Below are 22,240 nucleotides of genomic sequence, written 5' to 3'. Positions count from 1 at the left end.
CGTAGCTGCGGCTCGGCCCGGCGGCGCCGCTCACCTGAGGCGGGGCGTGGGGGCGCGACGCGGGCAGTGCTGTCAGGGCCGCGGCTCCTGGCCGCGCTCGGCGGGACCAGCCAGGCAGTGATTTGCGGCGCCGCTTCGCTTTCGGCCATGGCCCGGAGAGCCTAGCGGGGCCCGGATCCCGACCCCCAACTCACCGCCCCTCTCCGGCTCCCGCCCCGCCTCCCAGCCTCGGCGTCGCGTCCCGCCGGCCTCGCCGCCCAGCCCGCGCCGGGCAACCGCCCTCGCCCGGAGCCCTCCCTCGCTCCGGCCCGCGTCCCCCCGGCGGCGCCGCCCCGGGAAGCGGCTCCCCATCCTCTTCCTCCGCGTCCTCTGTCCCCCGCGTTCCCCCGCCGCGGCCGCTTGTTGCACCGCCCGCGGCCTGCGGGAGCCGCTCTCCCCGGCCCGGCCCCGGCTTCGCGCAAAGCGGCCGCAGCCCCTGCCTCTCGCCCCCGGGGCCCGCAGCGAGCCCGGGCCCGGCCCGTGAGACCCCGGCCCGACCCCGCCGCCCGCACAAAATGTCGGCCCGGACGCCACTGCCGACGGTGAACGAGCGGGACACGGAGAACCATACATCTGTGGATGGATATACTGAACCCTATATCCAGCCAACCAAATCAAGTAGCAGACAGAACATCCCTCGGTGTAGAAAGAAACTCCATTATGTCAGCAACAGACGAACAGCCTCACACTGGAAATTACCGTTTACAAAAGACAATAGGGAAGGGAAATTTTGCCAAAGTGAATTTGGCAAGGCATGTTCTAACCGGTAGAGAGGTTGCTGTGAAAATAATAGACAAAACTCAAATAAATCCTACCAGTCTACAAAAGTTGTTTCGAGAAGTACGAATAATGAAGATATTGAATCACCCTAACATAGTAAAATTGTTTGAAGTTATTGAAACAGGAAGACTATTTAGTCATGGAATACGCGAGTGGGGGTGAAGTATTTGATTACTTAGTTGCCCATGGAAGAATGAAAGAAAAAGAGGCCCGTGCAAAATTTAGGCAGATTGTATCTGCTGTACAGTATTGTCATCAAAAGTGTATTGTTCACCGTGATCTTAAGTAATGAATTTACAGTCGGGAACAAGTTGGACACATTTTGTGGAAGCCCACCTTATGCCGCTCTTGAGCTTTTCCAAGGGAAGAAGTACGACGGGCCTGAAGTGGATGTGTGGAGCCTCGGCGTCATTCTCTACACGTTAGTCAGTGGCTCCTTGCCTTTTGACGGCCAGAATTTAAAGGAACTGCGGGAGCGGGTCTTACGAGGGAAGTACCGTATTCCCTTCTATATGTCCACAGACTGTGAAAACCTTTTGAAGAAATTATTAGTGCTGAATCCAATTAAGAGGGCAGCTTAGAACAAATAATGAAAGATCGGTGGATGAATGTTGGTCATGAAGAAGAAGAACTAAAGCCACATGCTGAGCCTGAACCAGATTTCAATGACACAAAAAGAATAGATATCATGATCACCATGGGTTTTGTACGAGATGAGATAAACGATGCCTTAATAAATCAGAAATATGATGAAGTCATGGCTACTTATATTCTTCTAGGTAGAAAACCACCTGAATTTGACGGGGGTGAATCGTTATCCAGTGGAAACTTGTGTCAGAGGTCCCGGCCCAGCAGTGACTTAAACAACAGCACCCTGAAGTCCCCTGCTCACCTGAAGGTCCAGCGGAGCATCTCGGCAAACCAGAAGCAGCGACGCTTTAGTGATCATGCTGGTCCATCCATTCCTCCTGCTGTATCATATACCAAAAGGCCTCAGGCTAACAGCGTGGAAAGTGAACAGAAAGAGGATTGGGACAAAGATGTGGCTCATAAACTTGGCAGCACAACAGTTGGATCAAAAAGTGAAATGACTGCAAGCCCTCTTGTAGGGCCAGAAAGAAAAAAGTCTTCAACTATTCCAAGTAACAATGTGTATCCTGGAGGTAGCATGGCAAGAAGGAATACGTATGTCTGTGAAAGAACCACAGATCGATACACAGCGTTGCAAAACGGAAAAGACAGCAGCCTTACAGAGATGTCCTCGAGCAGCATGTCCTCTGCAGGCTCCGCCGTGGCCTCCGCTGTGCCCTCAGCACGACCCCGCCACCAGAAGTCCATGTCCGCTTCCGGCCATCCTATTAAAGTCACACTGCCAACCATTAAAGACAGCTCTGAAGCTTACAGGCCTGGCACAAGCCAGCGCGTGCCCGCTGCGTCGCCATCTGCTCACAGTATTAGCGCCTCGACGCCCGACCGCACCTGCTTCCCCTGCGGCACCTCCAGCCGCAGCACCTTCCACGGGGAGCAGCTGCGCGAGCGCCGCAGCGCGGCCTACAACCGGCCGCCCGCCTCCCGGTCCCACGAGACTGGGGCCTTCGCGCACGCCAGGAGGGGCACGTCCACTGGTATAATAAGCAAAATAACATCCAAATTTATCCGCAGGGATCCAAGTGAAGGCGAAGCCAGTGGCAGAGCCGATACCTCAAGAAGTACAACAGGGGAACCAAAAGAGAAAAGGAGGAGGGTAAAGATTCCAAGCCACGTTCTCTGCGGTTCACGTGGAGCATGAAGACCACTAACTAGTTCAATGGACCCCAAAGACATGATGAGAGAAATCCGCAAAGTGTTAGATGCAAATAACTGTGATTATGAACAGAAAGAGAGGTTTTTGCTTTTCTGCGTCCATGGTGATGCCAGGCAGGATAGCCTCGTGCAGTGGGAGATGGAAGTCTGCAAGTTGCCACGACTGTCCCTCAACGGGTCCGCTTCAAGCGAATATCCGGGACGTCTATTGCCTTTAAAAACATTGCATCTAATATAGCAAATGAGCTTAAGCTGTAAAGACACTCGAATTTACAGGATCAGGGAAGATACACCCCTATATGAGGTACAGTTTTTGAATGTACTGGTGATGCCTAATGTGATTGGCCTGTGAATCTCCCCATGTAGAATTTGCCCTTATTGCAATAAGGTTATACATAGTTATGACCTATAAAATTAAAGTCAGTATAAACTATAATAAATATCTGTAGCTAAAAAAGTAGGTTCACATGTACAAGTAAGTATATTGTGTATTTCTGTTCATCTTCTGTTTATAGAGTTGTATAATAAAACAGATGATTGCTTAAAAAAAAAAAAAAAAAAAAAAACAGGCAAAAGACCTAAGCAGACACTTCCCAGGAGACGATGTATAGATGGCAAATCAGCATATGGAAAGATGCTCCACATCATATCTCATTAGGGAAATGCAAATTCAAACAATGGCATACCATTGCACACCTAGTTGACTGGAGCTGGAGGATGCACTTCTAATTTGGGTCACTCATATGGCTGATAGTAGGAGGCCTCAGTTCCTCATTATTTGTAACTGAGTTTGCCTGAGTATCCTCCAGGATGTTGACATCACCAAATGCAGGTGAGGTTCATGTGAAGCAACAGGGACTCCCATTGGCTGCTGGTGTCAATGCAAAATGGTACAGTCAACTGTGGAAGACAGTTGGCAGTTTAAGAAATGAAACCTACTCATCGTATAGTGCAGTAATCATGCTCTTTTATATTGGTTCAAATGAGTTGAAAACATATGTGCATTCTAAAACTTGCACATAAAGTTATAGCAGTTTCATTTATACTTGCTAAGTATGGAGGCAGGCAATGTTGATATCATTCAGTAGGTGAATGGACAAATAAACTGTGGCATATCCAAACAATGAATTATTATTTACTGTTAAAATGTAGCCATGAAAAACATGGAAGAAGCTTAAATGTATATTAGTAAGTGAAAGAAGCCAATCTGAAATGGTTATGTAATATATGATGCCCATTGTATGATATTCTGGAAAAGACAAAACCGTGGAGACAGTAAAAAGATCAGTGGTTGTCAGGGGTTAATGGGGAGGGACAGGTGAATCCACAGAGCCCAGAGGATTCTTAAGGCAGTGAAATTATCCTGTGGGATACTATGCTGGTGGATACATGTTATTATACATTTGTCAAAACCCACAGAGAGTAAAACAGGAAGAGTGAACCCTAATGTAGACTGAGTTTTGAGTGACAGTGTGTCAATGTAGGCTCATTGATCATAATAAATGAATTGCTCTGGTGCCAGATGTTGGTAGCTGGGGAGGCTGTATGGATGTGGAGAATGGCATATATGAGAACTCTGTACTTTAGGCTCAATTTTTCTGTGAATCTATAACTGCTCTAAAAATTTGAAAATCCATACACACATTGAGTGTGTTTAAAATGAAAATTACCCTTAACTTAGCATTTCAAATAATAATGCTGCTGCTGCTGCTAAGTCGCTTTAGTCGTGTCCAACTCTGTGCGACCCCATAGCCGGCAGCCCAGCAGGCTTCCCCGTCCCTGGGATTCTCCAGGCAAGAACACTGGAATGGGTTGCCATTTCCTTCTCCAATGCATGAAAGTGAAAAGTGAAAGTGAAGTTGCTCTGTCATGTCCGACTCTAGCAACCCCATGGACTGCAGCCTACCAATCTAGATTTTCTAGGCAAAAGTACTGGAATCTAGTACTGTCTGAATCTAGTTCTTGGGTGCAGGATCTTTAATTTTTAAAATCTTCTACATTCCTAGCAACATTTATGCGTATGTTTTACCAGTTACTTAGATGTGTTTTTAAAAAAAATCTCTCTCTGATGATGATGATAATGATGATGATGGATTTTGTGCACTTTTCTGATTCTGCAATGTTTTGCTCCATTCATTTTGAAGTTATATTATGAGATGCAAACTATTATCTATATTTCTGGTAAATTGTTTCATTTATTTTTATATAGTGACCATTTTTTATCCTCAGTAATGCCTTTTGTTTTAAAGTCAGTTCTGTCTGATATTAACATAGTGATAGGACCTTCCTTTTTTTTTTTTTTAATTTAATTTAATTTTATTTTTTAACTTTACAATATTGTGTTGGTTTTGCCATATGTCAACATGCATCCACCACAGGTATACACGTGTTCCCCATCCTCAACCCTCCTCCCTCCCCGTACCATCCCTTTGGGTCATCCCAGTGTACCAGCCCCAGGCATCCAGTATCGTGTTAGCATTTGCCCACTACACAGTTTCCATCACTTTATTACATGCTTATGTGCATTGTGTTTAAATATGTCTTCTACAAACAATGTATAGCTGTATTTTATTTTAGTTGTTATTTTTCTACCTCTGACATACTCTATCTTTTAACTGGAAAGTTTAGATAATTTACATTTGAAGCGTGAATTGAAAGTGTTAGTTGCTCAGTCGTATCTGACTCTTTGCAACCCCATGGACTGTAGCCCACAAAGCTCCTCTGTCCATAGGATTTCCCAGGCAAAAATACTGGAGTGGGTTGCCATTTCCTTCTCCAGGGGATCTTCCTGACCCAAGGATCGAACCCAGGTCTCCTGCATTGCAGGAAGATTCTTCACCATCTGAACCATTGACCCCATCACTGACATATTTGCAATATTCTTACCATCTTATACTCTATTTCCTCTTTGCCATGTTTTTTATCTATGCATTTTCTCCCTCTTTTCTGGCATTAATAAAACTGTCAATATTCCCATTTCTTTGTTCAGTGAGTGTTTTAAGTTAATATACTTTTTAGATTGCTAAGTTGATGAATATGTCTATTCTTCTCACAAACAACAAAGGACTTTGGAATACTTTAACTCTGATCATGTCCTCCCATGTTACCCAACTTTATTTTCCTGTATCTTAGTTCCACACGATTTCATTTACCTCAAATTAGTTCAAGCATGGCCAGAACCACTAAAAGACTAAATAAACATCCCAGAGCAGTTGTACAAACAAAAGAGAAGAGTATTTCTTTCTCACATGACAGTGCAGAAGCAGGCAAGTGCTGCGAGGCTGCTGGGAGTCGTAGGAGGTCACCCAAGGTAGGTTCCTCTATCTTGGTCTCTATCTTCCCATTTGTTGTTGTTGTTCGGTCACTAAGGTGTGTCCTTGTTGACTCTGCAACCCTGTCCACCAGGCTTCCCTGTCCTTCCCTGTCTCTCGGAGTTTGCTCAGATTCATGTCCATTGAGTCAGTGATGCTGTCATCCTCTGCTGCCCTCTTCTCTTTTTGCCTTGTTTTTTCCCAGCATCAGGGTCTTTTCCAATAAATCGGCTTTTCACATCAGATGGCCAAAGTATTGGAGCTTCAGCTTCAGCATCAGTCCTTCCAATGAATATTCAAGGTTGATTTCCTTTAGGGTTGACTGGTTTGATCACCTTGCAGTCCAAGGGACTTTCAAGAGTCATCTCCAGCACCTCAATTCAAAAGCAACAATTTTTAAGCACTCAGCCTTCTTTATGGTTCAAATCTCATATCCCCACACAACTACTGGAGAAACCATAGCTTTGACTTATATGGACCTTTGTCAGCAAAGTGATGTCTCTGCTTTTTAATACACTGTCTAGGTTTGTCATAGCTTTCCTTCCAAGGAGCAAGCCTGTTTTAATTTCATGGCTGCAGTCACCACGCACAGTGATTTTGGAGCTGAAGAAAATAAAATCTATCACTGTTTCCACTTTTTCCCCTTTTATTTGCTATGAAATGATGGAACCAGATGCCATGATCTTCATTTTTTGAATGTTGAGTTTTAAGCCAACTTTTTCACTTTCCTCTTTTGTCCTCATCAAAAGGCTCTTTAGTTCCTCTTCACTTTCTGCCATTAGGGTAGTATCATCTGCATATCTGAGGTTGTTGATATCTCTCCCAGCAATCTTGATTCCAGCTTGTGAGTTATTCAGTCTGGCATTTCACATGATGTACTCTGCATAGAAGTTAAATAAGTAGGGTGACAATATACAACCTTGACATACTACTTTCCCAATTTTGAACCAGTTCATAGTTCCATGTCCAGTTCCAACTGTTGCTTCTTGACCCGCATACAAGTTTTTCAGGAGATGGGTAAGGCATTCTGGTATTCCTATCTCTTGAAGAATTTTCCACAGTTTGTTGTGATCCACACAGTCAAAGTCTTTCACGTAGTCAATGAAGCAGAAGTAGATGTTTTTCTGGAATTCCCTCGCTTTTACTATGATCCAATGAATGTTGGCAGTTTGATCTCTGGTTTCTCTGCCATTTCTAAACCCAGCCTGTACATCTGGAAGTTCTCGGTTCAAGTACTGCTGAAGCCTAGTTTGAAAGATTTTGAGCATAACCTTATTCAATAGGTAAAATGTAAATGTAAAATGTAAAATTTACTCAGCATGTAAAATGAGCTCAACTGAACATTTTTTGGCATTGCCCTTCTTTCAGTTCAGTTCAGTCACTCAGTCGTGTCCAACTCTTTGCAACCCCATGAACCGCAGCACATAAGGCCTCCCTGTCCATCACAAACTCCCAGAGTCCACCCAAACCCATGTCCATAAAGTCAGTGATGCCATCCAACCATCTCATCCTCTGTTGTCCCCTTCTCCTCCTGCCCTCAATCTTTCCCAGCATCATGTGGGGCCACCCAAGACGGCCAGGTCATGGTGGAGAGGTCTGACAGAATGTGGTTCACTGGAGAAGGGAATGGCAAACCACTTCAGTATTCTTGCCTTGAGAACCCCATGAACAGTATGCCCTTCTTTAGGATTGAATCAAAACTGATCTTTCCTAGTCCTGTGGCCACTACTGAGTTTTCCAACTTTGCTGACATATTGAGTGCAACACTTGAACAGCATCATATTTTAGGATTTCCGTATAACACTAGGAAAAATAGCTACTAGCACCCAAAGCTGATTCCATGAAGGACTGCATAGGGCTCTGTGGTTATCTCCTGTCACCCTCACAAGCCTGAGGTTGGGCATCTCCAGTGACACAAGAGGAAATGGAACTGCTGAGGAAATGAGCAGCTGGTTCCTTCATTCTGAGAGAGTGTCACATGCATAGGTTTGAAGCTTGAATCCTGTGCTCTGAATATCATATTTACTGTGTTCCATTTCTGGCTTCACAGATGAGGATATTGAGACCTTCTAAGGATCAGCTGACTCCCTGAAGTTACTCAGCCAGACGATGACAGAGGTGCCATTGGGATGAAGAATCCCGTATTCCAGAATGGAGCCCTTTCTACCATAAGAGGCCCCCTCTGAGGAACAGAAGGTCTAGTATTGTCCCCTGGACCCCCATGTGCTCCCAGTTGCACCACCTTGAAGTCAGCATGTGGAGGGTGTTGACAGAGCAACTCTTGCCTTGCTGACTCCACTTGGAAGGATAACTCTTTTCCTGCTTTCTGTCTGTGACCGCTTCATTCTCCAAGGGGAGCTGATGGTTTAAGGAGACACCTTCAGGAACAGGGAGCCAGGAGGCTGAGAAACCTTCTTACCCAGGACTGTGGTGGTGCTTCAGAGAGGGCCTGGGGCCTTCAGTAAAGGTAGAGAGAGTTGGGGGACAATAAGAAGGAAGGTAGGACATCATAGGCCGAGAGGAGCTTCTGGAGACACCCATCCCCTTGTGGACTCATCGTGCTCTTTGTTCAGCCAGGTTGTGTAGAGGTAGTTGGGGGTCAGTGGTTTCTAACTCTAGCTCTTCGTTTTTAGTTCAAATTCCCCAGAAGCAGATCCTGGCATAGGACAGGAGTCCAGTGAGTTTGGTTTGTTGAGGAAATGCCCACGGGAGAAACTAAAACAGAAGCTGAGGCAGCAGAATGAAGAAGGGGAAGCAGATAAGCAGGGTGTGACCCATACCAGAAGCAGCTTCAGCCCATCCTGCAGGACAGCAAACATGATGTCCCAAGTGTGTTACTGCTTAGAGCAAGGAGCTGGGCTTCCCCAGTCAGTCTGGGCCGAGGGGCCCTTGGGTGAAGCAGGAGGGTGTGCTGTAAACTTGCTATGTTCACCTACTCTGCTCCTGGGACTGTGTCCTCAGTGGAGTCAGGAAGCCCAGGAGAGGTGCAGGGACAGGTGTTAGCAAGGTTGACACTAGCCCAGAATGGCGTTCAAAGTCATGGGGAAAGGAATCTGGTGGAGCACCAATAATGTTCCCTCACCGCCCTTAAGATTCATCCTCATGTTTCAGGACCCCAGGTCTCCCCCAACAGCCCTGGATGGACAGCAGCAGGGTGAGGACACTGATCATCTGGGAGCCTGAAGCTGCAGGTGAGGTGGAGCTTTGGAGTGAGATTTCAGGGTACAGCATCAGGGGAGCCCCAGGGAGCAGGATGTCACAGTCTGGAGGGACTGAGGGGCTTGACTCTCCTGCAGCTTCTGAACTCCTGCTTTGCATGTTCATGAGACATGTACACAGCTAAGTATTCAGACCCAAAAGCCAGGAATACACTTGGGTGATGGTGTGGAGGTCAGGCACTGGTCACAAAATGTGCTAACAGAGACTCGTGCTGGGGCGTGTGCAGGCAGTGATATGAACCCAAATGCACACACAGATCCTGGGACAGAAATGTATCCATAGCCTTTCACAAGCCATTGTATGTGCATGGTCCTGAGCTCACATGTGAAGCATCGCCTTTCAAGTCCCTTTCATTCCTGGAAGAAGAGGTAGAGAGTTGGGAAGTGTCCAGGGCCAGGCTGATTACAGCTTTCTCAGAAAAGTGACCTTTGGCTGGAATTGCTCAGATCATGCAAAGTCTGGTGTTGCTTGTGAAGCAATGATAAAAGCATCTGGAAGCTCAGTTGCTGCCTCCTGCCCCATCTACCCCACCCATGTCCCCACAGTTCCACACCCACCTTTGATCTAGGCCTTCGTCTGTCTAGAACCGGGGTACCCCTGCCCGCAGTGCACAGATGAGGACCTGCAGTCATAAGAGGAATGAAATGGGGACCCTGAGTTGCAGCCCCTGACAGGTAGCCTGCATCCTCCCCAAGTGTCAGGAGCCAGCACAAACATGGCCAGTGGGAACCAAGGGTTTTCAGTTCAGAATCAAATTGCTCCTGGCTCTGAGGGGCTTCCAGGCTAAGAGAGGTCACAGTTATTTTTAAAAACTTGGTGAATGCTGAGTAGACAGAAGCCAAGGACTGTGGAAGCCCAGAGGAGACACATGACAGCCCGGAGCGGGTGCTATCAGGGAAGTATTTCTGAGGAGATAGAGTCTGAAAGGGCTCCTAAAAGGCCAATAGGAATGGGATTTGGGTAAAAGGGCTTTCAGGCAGAGGGAACAGTCTCTGCAAAATGCCGGCACAAAGGGAAGCACGATGGCCTAGGGAATTGGAGGAAGCTCAACAAAGCTGGAGGAGGGTAGGAAGTAGCTGGTGAGGAAGGCAGAGCCCATACTGAAAAGGGCAGTAAGCCAGCCAAAGGGTTAGAGGCACCCTGAGGACAAAGAGAATCCACCAGGCAGTTTTCATCAGGGGACTGATGGTGTCAGGCCTACTCTGGGAGGTCCTTCTGGCTCCAAAGTGCAGGGTGGATATGGGGATGGCTTGAGACTGATTTGAGTGGAATGTAGGGCAGCTGATTTCTGGAAGGCAATTGGAAGGGTGTTATGAATGTACTTCTGTAACAGGAGAGGAAGAAATTTCAATAGACAACATTGAAAGTAAAAAGTTGAATATAGCTTTTTATATTACTGGTCAACTCAGGAGAATGGCAGAATTTGGGGAGACTGACTTTTCATCTAGTTGAGTCTCAGTCAACGTTCATACCATCAAGTGATGGCAAATGTTCATCTGTACAAGTTATTCTTATCTTACAGGTTGTTCAGATACTGGTTATAGTTTACTGACTCTGGCAGTGGGACTGGTGGAAGCAGTTGAGAAAGAAGGGGAGTCTCCTCTCCCTGCTGCACAAAGGACCTCCACCAGGCTGCCATCCTTTGAGAGAAGGCACTTCTTTCAGTGAGTCAGAGAAAACCATCCTTCCTATAAGAAGTTCTGTAATCCTAACATCTCATGGTAACATGGATCTGAGAACTCCTTGCTCAGCCCTCTCCCAGGGAAGACTAACATATGTGAGTTTCTTGGAAATGCAAAATATTCCACATATGGATATAATCTGTGAGGTAACATTGCAGGCTGCTGAGAGAGCTGGTATTTGAATGCAAAGGATCCCCAAATGAGGGGGCACATGGCCGTATCTCAGGGAGCAGCAGTATGAGGGGAGACATTCTCTGCTTCAGGGATTTCCAGTCTCAGGAGGACACAGCCCTGCCTAAGGGCAGGTACCCATGCCCATGGTCATACCTGCAGGTAAGTGCTCTTACTGCCTCCCTTTCACCCTTATTGGATGATGGGTTCTAAGAAGTTAGGCCACTCCAAGATTCTGAAATAATAAAAATACCCCGGCTTGCATTGCCAACTGTCATGCACTGTGTTAGTTACTTTAATGTAATATCTCCTATAATCCTCCTAACAATCCTTTGGAGTTAGAAATTGCTATCATATTCATGTTACAGGTGAGGCAGTGAGGCTCAGGGAAGTTAGGTAACTTGTTCAAGGTCATACTGCCAAGAAGAATCAGTGCCAGGTATAAAACCCTGGAGATGTGATCTTAACCTCTAGCACAAGTTTTCAGAGAATCTCAGATGGCATGACTAGAAGAGTTTCAATGTCTGTAGGAGGCGGTCCCACAGTCTAAGTGCCCTTCTCCCCTCTTCTCCCTTCAGCTGACCTGCAGAGCCCCCCCATTCTAGAGAGGAGTTGAGAGTTTCTATTAAACTAAAGACAATTCTGTTTGTATCTCCACTCAGAATGAATCTTCTTCAAGCAAGGCTATGTGTCCCCTCAGATTGAGGTTCCTTAAGGCAGGGTTGTGTCTACTCTCACACTGTGCTGTATTGCACCTTAGACAGGAGATCCTGAGGCAGGGCTCTGTCACCCAGAGACTGGAAATCCCTGAAGGAGGTTTCACCTCACACTGCTGCTCCCTGAGGCAGGACCATGTACCTCCTCAATTTGAGGATTCCTAGGGCAGGGTTATTTATCCCCTCAGAAGAGACTTCCTGTTGGTGAAGCTGTCTCTTCACAGATCCAAGCTCCCTGAGGAAAGGTTATGTCCCCTCAGACTGGGGTGACCTGAGGCCGAGCAGCTCTTCAAATTGAGGCTCCATGAGGCTGGGCTCTGTCTCCCCTCAGACAAGACCTCCCTGAAGCAGGGTTATGTCTTCCCTTAAATAAGAAGTCCCAGAGGGCAGAAATGTGTCTTCTTGAGACTGGGGATCCTTGAGGCAGGGTTGTGTTTCCCCTCAGACTAGGTCTTTCCAAGGTAGGGCTATGTGTACTCCTGAAGCACGGCTTTGTCTTCTTTAGAGTGAGTCTGTCTGAGGGCAGGGCTGTGCCTCCCTCAGTTGCAGTTCCCTGAGGGAAGGCTGTCCTTCTCCTCAGACTGGATCTTCCTGGGAAAGGTCAGTGTCTACCCTCAGGCTGAGTTTCCCTGAGGGTAAGACTGTGAATCTTCTCAGACTGGTGCTCCCTGAGGCAGGGGTGTATCTCCCCTCAGACTAGGGATCCCTGAGAGCAAGGCTGCACATCCTATCAGACTGAAATTTCCTCACACAGGGCTATGTCTGTCCTGAAATGGCAAATCCCTCTGTCTAGATCTTCCTGAGGCAGGGCTGTGTATACTCTTGCCCTTTAACTTCCTGAGGCAAGACTGTGTCTCATCTGGACTGGGGATTTCCCATGGGAGGGGCTTCCCTGGTGGCTCAGAAGGTAAAGAATCTGACTGCAATGTAGACCTGGATTCGATCCCTGGGTTGGGAATATCCCCTGGAGAAGGGCATGGCAGCCCACTCCAGTATTCTTGCCTGAAGAATTCCATGGACAGAGAAGCCTGGCGGCTACAGTCCATGGGGTTGGAAAGAGTCAGACACAACTTAGCCACTAACACATTCTTTCTTCTCTGAGGGGATAGATGTGTCTCCTCTCAAAGTGGAACTCCCTGAGGCAGGGATGTGTCTCCTCTTAGACTGGGAATTCCTGGTACAGGCATATGTCTCTCCTCAGACTTGCCCTTGCTGAGGAAAGGTTGTGTCTCACCTCACTGGATCTCCCTGAGACAGACTTGTATCTCCCCTCAGATGAGGCTTCCCATTAGCAGTGTTGTCCTCCTCAGATTCAGTCTCCCTGAAACAGGGCTGTTCCTCCCCTTAAACTAGGTCTCACTGAGGAAAGGCTGTGTCTATCCTCAGATGAGGCTACCTGAGGCACAATATGTCTATGCTAACAATTTGGCACCCCGAGACAAGGTTGTTCTCCCTTGAGACTGGAAATCCCTGAAGTAGGACTATGCTTCTCCTCAGAGTGGGGCTCCCTGAGGCCGGGCTGTGTCTCCCTTTAGATTGGGGATCCCTGAGGGTATGTCTATGTTTCCCTCAACTTGACCTACCCTGGCCTGTGTACTCCTTCAGTGTGGAATTGCTGCAGCAAGGTTGTGTGTCCCTTCAGATGGTGCTCCTGGTGGAAGGCCAGTCTCTCCTCAGATTCAGGCTCCCTGAGGTTGGTCTGTGTTTCCCATTTGACTAGATCTAGTTGAGGAAAGGCTATTTCTCCCTGCAGAGCTAGGCTACCTGAGGCAGAGCTTGTCCACTCTCACACTTCAGCTTCCTGAGGCAGGATTGTATCTCATTTAAATTGGGACTCTCTGAGAGGAGGGTTGTGTCTCCTCTCATGGTGGGGCTCCCTGTGACAAGGCTGGGTTTCCACTCAGACTAGGTCTCCTTGAGGCAGGACTGTCTCCCCTCAGACAGGCCCTCCTGAAGGCAGGGCTATGTCTCCCCAAAGACTGGGGGTGCCAGAGGCAGTGTTGTTTATCCCCTGGACTGCACAACCTTGAGCCAGAGTTGTGTCCCCCCTGAGGAGGCTGTGTCTCCCCTAAAATGAGAGCTCTCTGAGGAAGGGTTGTGTCTCCCTTCAGACTGGAAATTCCTGAAACAGGGTATTGCTCTCATGATACTGCTCCTCCCTGAGGTATGGCTGTGTACCCCCTCATTTTGGGGTCCTTGGGGGCAAGATTGTGTCTCCAATGATATGGGCTCCCTGTGGGGCACGTAACTCCTCTTTATCAGGCTCCCTGAGACAAACCTTCTCCCATTAGACAAGATCTGCCTGAGGAAAGTCAGTGTCTACTCTCACACTCTACTTCCTGAGGCAGGGCTCTGTTTCCTTTAGACTGGAGCTCTGAGCAGAGGGCTGTGTCTCCTCTCAGGATGGCTCCTTGATGCAAGGCTGTGTTTGCCCTCAGATTTGGACTCTGTTAGGCAAGACTGTGTCCACTCTCATAGTTTGGCTCCCTTAGGCAGGGTTGTATTTCCCCCTCAGACTGTAGCTTCCTAAGGCAGGGATATGAGTCTTCTAGAATAGGTTCCTCAGGCATGGTTGTGTCTCCCTTCAGACTGGGAGGGGGGTTCCCTGAGGGCAGGGCCATGTCTCCCTTCAGACTGTAGGTATGGGTGGTATCCAGGGATTTGGTTTATGCTTTTGAACTGTGGTGCTGGAGAAGACTCTTTAGAGTCCCTTGGATCGTGAGGAGATCAAACCAGTCAATCTTAAAGGAAATCAACCCTGAATACTCACTGGAAGGACTGATGCTGAAGCTGAAGCTCCAATACTTTGGCCACCTGATGCGAAGAACTGACTCATTGGAAAAGACCCTGATGTTGGGAAAGACTGAAGGTGGAAGGAAAAGAGGATGACAGAGGATGAGATGGTTGGATGGCATCACTGACTCAGGACATGAACTTGGACAAACTCTGGAAGATTATGAGGGACAGCAAAACCTGGCATGCTGCTGCAGTCCTTGGGGTTGCGAAGAGTCAGATACAACTTGGCAACCGAACAACAACAGAATCTGCAGGTAAGAGGGCTGCTCCTGAAGCCTCCCACTCGTGGTCAGGTGAATCAAAATGTATGTCATCTTGTTCTCTGCAGGTCACTTGGCCCATTGCTTCTTGTTTTGTCACAGGCCTGCAGTGGGCAATAATTTCAAACACTGTGCACGTAGGTTTTCTTCAAATGAAGTCCAGTGTCCTACCTGTGTCGATAGTGCCTGGGTTGAGAAACCTTCCTTGAGAGTTTCCTCAGTGTAGGAAGGACAGGAGGGCTCTGGATAAGACAAGCACAGAGCTCCTCAGCACTATTTATCTGCCATGGACAACTGTCAGCAGCTCCAGGTGCAAAGAGAGCCATACACTGCTTTTTCAAGGCCCTAGGGTGACTTGATGTCTCATGGAATCCATACAACCCAATTGTGTATATGACATCATTTCCACCCTACGTATGAAGAAATGGAGGCTCAGAGAGACTGTGTAACTCATCCAACATCACACAGTGGTATGTTGCAGACCTGGTATTAGAAATTAATCCCTCTAGCTCCATAGGTCACACTGTATATAATTCTTCTCTCTTGTTTCCAGAGGGTAGTCACCTGCCCCTGCCTGATGTCCTGCTGTGTCTTGACTGCCTTTCCATCTTATCTGGACAATAAACCATTCTTGCTGAGGGGCTTACATCCAAAGATTTAGTCTTTTGTAATATTGGGAAGGAGTTAAATTCACTCAGATCGTTAAGTCTGCTTCAATGAGACGACTGATCCTTGAGACCACGGTCAGGTTTCCACAATGGCCGTGAGGTGCCCTGAGACAGTCAGAAATTAGGAGGCACTCAGAGTAGGAGGGTGCAGTGTGCTTACTAGATACAAGAGGACACTAAGGAACTAACTGAGCAAGGCTCTGACCAAGGACACACAGCATCTGGAATTTGGGGCGGGATACATCCTGAAAAGCAGTTTGTGCCTGTTTTTCTGCCTTACTTCTTACCCAAAGTTAATGCACAAACTTTAAAACCACTAAAAGAATTTGCTGTGTGTCCTTGGTCACACCTTTGTCCCTAATTTTCACAAGCCGAACAAAGTAAGTCGGGGTGCACAGATGCTCCCTTTACATAGAGCTCCTATGATATGTCAGTGCCAGTGGTACAACTGTGAACTAACAAAAATTCCTGGCTTTCTCATGCTGACTGCCATAAATCTGGAGGAAGGAGACAGGATGCCAGCAGAAACAAGATGTCTAAGATTTTGTTTTAAATTTTATTTATTTATGTTTTTGTCATTACATTGTGAAGAACAAGAGCCCAGCTAGGTCTCTGCCCTTGGGCAAAATCGAAGTCTGTGTGGGCCATTCCTACTTTTAGAAAACCAGCTCTAGAGAATAAAACTGAATTGTTAATAGTGGTTCCTGGAGGGCAGGATTAAGGGAAATCTTTCACATTCCATACAAATTTTCTTTGGATGTGTTATAATATGGTGAACTAGTTTTGTAATTAGAAAAAAAATGTTAGGAAGGAACTCACACATGAGGCATCCTCTTGACCAAGAGACCTCCCCACATCCCACCACGCCCTCACCCTGAAGTGAAAGTGAAAGTTGCTCAGTCGTGTCCAACTCTTTGTGACCTGTATAGTCCATGGGATTCTCCAGGCCAGAATACTGGAGTGAGTAGCCTTTCCTTTCTCCAGCAGATCTTCCCAACCCAGGGATCGAACCCAGGTTTCCCGCATTGCAGGTAGATTCTTTACCAGCTGAGCTACCAGGGAAGCCCCCTACTTAGGCTCACCCTGGTGTCCATGAATGTTTGTTGAATGAATGAAGGCAAGTGAATGAATGTGTTGAATGAATGAAACCTGAATACCCTCTCTGGGCTCACCCTTTAACTCCTGTCAGCAGGCTAAATCCTTGCTAGGGAGTCTTTTCAGTTCCTGAGGGAAGGAGACCCTTTCTTCCACCTCATAACACAAAGGGGAAAAAATGTAAAGCCCCACTTTACAGAAGCTCAAAGAGGGTATACGAGAGTAGGATGGGACCTGGTATTCAGTTCTAATATTTTGGCTACATCTTTCTCCCAGCATTCATTCATTCAACAAACATTCATGGACACCAGCTCTATGTCCAGCATGAATCAGCTCCTCCCTAAATACATGGTCTTTACTCCACTACTGGAAGCCCTTACTCTCCTTCCAGCCTTTAAACCTTACCATATGGACCATTCTAACCATCCCTGAAAAGGGGCACTTCTCTCCATCCCCGCCAGCCACTCTAGACCAGGGTAAGTAATCTTTTCTTAAAGAGCCTGATTGTGAATATTTATACTTTGAGGCTAAAGAGGCAACTTGGAGAATTTTATACAGACACGTGATCATTTAAAATGTGAAAATCATTTAAAATGGCTCATGGAGTATATAGATATGAAAATGGCCAATGAGCTGGATTTTGACCATGGAACAATACTTAGGGACCCTTGATATAGACTGTTACTGCTCCCTGTCATCTGTCTACCTCCCACACCCCAAACACAACGAATCTCTCGGCTTCAACCATAGGACATGTACCACACAGATTGGACCACGTCCCTCCAGTACTTAAAGCCCTCCTGGGCTCCTCTTTGTCCCCAAGATAAGGGACGATGCACAAACTCCTGCTCCTGGCACCAATTGGCCCACATCTCTTTTCTCAGCTCCCCGCTCCAGAGGATTCTCTGAGCTCTGCTGTGGTTGGAAACACCTGCTGGATTTTGTTGCTCTAGAGGTTATCTAAGCATTTGTGAGGGCTGGTGGGTGGGTGTCCAACTCAAACCAGCCCCAGTGTGCCCTGCCCTTAGGATGGGGGCCTCTTTCCTAGGAGAAATTTTTGAACTGACCTGAGTCCAGACTTTTGGATCCAGGTAAAGATGGAGGAAGAGAAGGACATTTGTCTCCTCAGGTAATGCTTTATAAGCCAGAGCATCTTTCTTTATCTGCTTGACTCTCACCATCACTTGGCAAGTGAAGCACTAAGTGTAGAGAAACCCTGTCTTCTTCACACATTCCCAGCTATTAATCTTGGCTGTAATAATTGTCTCCAACACCATCCATGTCCAGTGTTCTCCTCCATAAATATGCAGTAACAACCTCCGTCTAAAAATCCCTTGTCCCCACTATCTCCTCCACCTCCCCTCCTATGCCCAATGGATAAGCCGTCTGCATTCTACATCCTTCACTCCCATTCTGCCCTCCCTTCTCCAGACTTCAGACATCACTGTTCCATGGAACCACCCTTAACAAGTTCACCAGTGGCCTCCATGCTGCTGAATCCAGTGGTCAATTCTCAGCTCTTATCTTGACTTCTCAGCAGCCTCAGACACAGTTGGTTCCTTTCTTCTTCTTGCAATCACTTGGCCTGTGAACACCACACTCTCCTGGTTTCCCTCCTGCCCCCCTGGCTGTCCCTGGGTCTCCACAGTCACTCTTGTCCTTCAGCACGCCCCTGTCTGGCACACTTCTGTGTCCTTACTGCCTTTCTATCATATTTTGACAATAAGCCATTCTTGCCGAGGGGCTTACATACAAAGATTTAGTCTTTTTGTAATACTAGAAAGGAGTTAAATTCACTAAAATTATTGTTTTCTTCAATTAGGACTGACCTTTGAGTCTATGGTCAGTTTTCCACAATGGCCATGAAGTTTCCTTAATCAGAGAGTCAGAGGTTAACAGATACTCAGAGTAGGAGGGAGCAGTATGCTTACTGGATACATGGGGAAATTGAGATTCTGAATGGGGAAAGACTCTGTCCAAGGGCACATAGCATCCTGGAATTTGGGGTAAGATCCATCCTGAGAACCAGTTCAGGGCTTTCTGCTTTACTGCCTTATACAAAGCTAATGTACAAACTTTAAAACCACTAAAAAAACTTGCTATGTGTCTTTGGTCACACCTTTGTCCCTCTCCTGGTGACAGTCTTCTTACTGAAGAAGTGTTGGGCTAGATGTTTTCTAAGGACAAGACTTGATACCTGCACCTCCAAGCATGGCTGCTGAAGGTTTTATACCTCTAAGATATGTTAAGTGTGCTGCACTACATGGCCTACACATTTCCTCAAATCCTGTTCCTTCATCAGTCCTCATAGTGGTCTCACCTCACTGAAGTTGGAGAACCACAGCCAGACAGAAGCTGACTTGTCTCCTAGCCACATAGTCGTAGAAGCCTGTCTCCTGCCCCCGGCCCAGTATTCTGCTCACTGCTCATGGGGTCAAACATCCCCATGGACTCATGAGGACTATGGTCCTGACCACTCCCTAGCCAGCCCCATACTTACCGAGATGGGGAAATAGTCCTTCATGTACTTCCATATGACCTAGCACCTTACGCTTTTGATGTACCTGCCCCCCTGCCTCAGCTTGGCTCAATCCAGGTACCACCAGATGGCATACAGGGTACTGATATCCAGAATCTTGTGAACAGAAGGGCTATGAAGACCACACTGCAGAGAATGGCTGGGAAGGGAAGCAGGAGCATTAGTGGTTAGCGGTGTGAAGGAACTAGCTCTCCCCATATGCCAGCACCAACAGCACTGTCCTGCCCAGCCCTCACCCCAGGAGGAAGGAATCAGACTCTTTTGACTTCAAGGAAGAGGGAACACAGCCTGGGCAGCGTCACATTGGGAACCTGGATTTGAAGCCACGTAGATCTAATTTCAAACTCACTTGTTTCTACTGCACAAGGCTGCTTATTCACTCCAGTCTTCCCTTCCATCTCACTCTGTCTAGTTAAGTAATCTATATTCACCAGATGCTTAATAAATGACTAGGGGAGTTGTGATTGGATTAATTGTTTCTAGTTTCCACTGTTGGGATCTCAGAAAAAAGGAAACATTCTTTCTGCCCAGCCCCTTTCTACCTACCCTCAGTCCATCTTTCCATAGATAAATCCCACCAGATCTCCCCTCTAATTCAACTTCTCATAACTTTGAAGCACAATCCAAGCAGCTCAGCCTGGCGTTCAGGCTCCTCACAGCTGGCCTGAATCCCTCTTGCTCCAGCCTTACTGACCCACATGCACCCTGGACTCTTGGCCACACTAAGCTACTCAGTGTTCCTACAACACCCTGAGCTCCTTCAACCTCTTAGTATTTGCTTCTGCACTTTCCTCTGCCTGCCCTGCCCTTTCCTGCTGAATGAGGGAAAGAGAAAGAAACCAACCTGTCACTGGCCTGTAGCCAGGACTGAAGCAGGGCTACAATCAGGCCCAGTGAGGAATTTCCCTTTGACCTATGACTCTGGGTCCCTACCACAGGCTAATCCCAGCTTCCTCTCACAGGTGGGGGATCTGTGGGGCTGAAACTAATTTGATGTCGGTGGAACCTCATTCTCAGGGAACATTGCTCCCCCTTAAACCCACTCACTCCACTCAACACCATACACTCATACTCTTAAAGAAGGTCAGTTTCCACTTTTACACCATCTGAAAGTAGAACAGACTGTGCTGTCATTCCTGGTAGGCTTCCAGGAAGAGGGGACGTTTGACTCAATTTAAATAGTAGTAAGATTCATAAGCCAGACAAAGTAGGCTGAAGCTCACAGATGCTCACTTTACACAGAGCTCCTACGATGCATCAGGTGCTGGTGGTGCAACTGTAGATGGGCAGAAATTCCTGGCCTTCTCAAGCTGACTCCCACAAATCTGGAGGAAGGAGGTAAAATGTCACTGGAGACAAAATGTGCAGCTTTTGACATGAATTGTATTTATTTATTTTGTCACCACAGTGAGAAAAGTCAAAGTCACTCAGTCATGTCTGACTCTTTGGGACCCATGTATAGTCCATGGAATTCTCCAGGCCAGAATACTGGAGTGGGTAGCCTTTCCCTTCTCCAGGGAGTCTTTCCAACCCAGGGATCAAACCCAGGTCTCCCACATCACAGATAGATTCTTTACCAACTGAGCCACAAGGGAAGCCCAAGATAAAGAGCCTTGTTAGGTCTCTGCCCTTAGGCAAAATCAAGTCTGTGTGGGCCACTCCCACTTTCAGAAAACCAGCTCTAGAGAATAAAACCAAGTTGTTAATAATGGGGAAAACTTTCAGTTTTAGGACAAACATTTTGTTTAGATGTGTTACAAGAGCATGTGTTAGTTTTTTATTTAGAAAAAAAAAATGTTAGGAAACACCCACATGCAGGGCATTCCCCCTTGACCAGAAGACCCCCGGTCCCCTGCCCCAAACTTGCCCTCACACTGGGCTCACCCTTTAACTCCTGTCAGCAGGCAAAATCCTAACTTGGGAGTCTTTCAGTCCTGAGGAAGGGAGACCCACTTCTTTTATCTCATAACACCAAAGGGGAAAAATGTAAAACTTTCCCTTACAGAGGCCCAGAGAGGGTATGCAGGTTGGCTAAACTCACACAGCAAGCTAGTAGGATGGAACCTGGCATTCAATTCTACTATTTTGGCTCCATTGTGCATTAAACATAAATTTATTCAATAAACATTTATCAACACCAATCTTCTAGGAGCTGGAGATGCAACTGAGAACAAGACCAACTATTTGAAAGGAGCTTACCTTCCTGTGTGAGTGTGTAAATTATAAAGGAGAGGAAAGGAAACAGTAAACAAAAAATAACCCACTGGAAAGTATTTGTTTCTGGGCCCTGAGTCCTTGGTGACAGTCTTAGTTGACTTTTCCAGCCACTTCTTTTCCTCTCCCCTAAATGCCTGCTCTATGTCCAGTGTGAACCAGCTGTTTAATGTATGTATTCTGTTAGCTTCTGCACTGGAAGCCCTTAGTCTCCTGTAGCCTAAAAGTCCTATCTTGTGGACGCATCTCCTAACTTTCTCAGGAAAGGGGCACCTTCTGTCCAAAGTGCCAGTCTCCCTATTCCAGGGGAAGTAATCTTTTCTTAAAGATCCTGCTTAAAGATATTTATACTATGACAATAAAGAGGCAACTTGGAGAATATCACATAAACACATGACCATTTAAAAATGTAAAATGTAAACATGCTCACACCTTTGACCCACCAGGGCCTTGCTGTGTGGGCATCTCAGCCTGTGTCCTCCAGGCAGACAACCTCCTGCAACACCCACAGCACTGGGGTTGCCTAGTTCAATCCCTGAGGGCTCGTGGGCTGTTGCTGTGGTAGTGCCTGCAATACACCCTGAGTTACTTCACTCCAGGTGTCACGCCATCCTATGGAGTGTGAGCTGGACTTAGGGCCTTGCATGGAACTGATAAAGTGAGGTAGAATTCATGGCGAGTGACTCAGAGACTAGGTTGTAGAAGGTATGTGGTTTCTGTGTGTGTGTGTGCGCGCGTGTGTTAGTCTCCTTCTAGTACTCTTGCTCTATCTACTTTGTGACTGGCTTGCTCTGGAGAATCCTGGTGAGTAGCACTGGGCAGTGTGTTGGAGAGGCCCACATGCCGGGCTCTGAAGCCTTCTGCCAGCAACTGCATGGAAGAGCTTGGGAGTGGATCCTCCAGCCCCACTCTAAGCTCTGCAACTGTCCCCTCCTGGAGCAGGTTGA

The 22,240-nt window shown here is 47.1% G+C and overlaps 1 pseudogene; it reads left to right on the top strand.

The window, feature by feature from the left end:
• Positions 1–512: 512 nt before the first annotated feature.
• LOC133226868 (serine/threonine-protein kinase MARK1-like) lies at positions 513–2,932 on the top strand (annotated as a pseudogene).
• The last annotated feature ends 19,308 nt before the right edge of the window (positions 2,933–22,240 follow it).

Source organism: Bos javanicus, chromosome 15, assembly GCF_032452875.1.
Source record: "Bos javanicus breed banteng chromosome 15, ARS-OSU_banteng_1.0, whole genome shotgun sequence".
Taxonomy (NCBI): Eukaryota; Metazoa; Chordata; class Mammalia; order Artiodactyla; family Bovidae; genus Bos; species Bos javanicus.
This window is presented reverse-complemented; position numbering and strand designations above follow the sequence as displayed.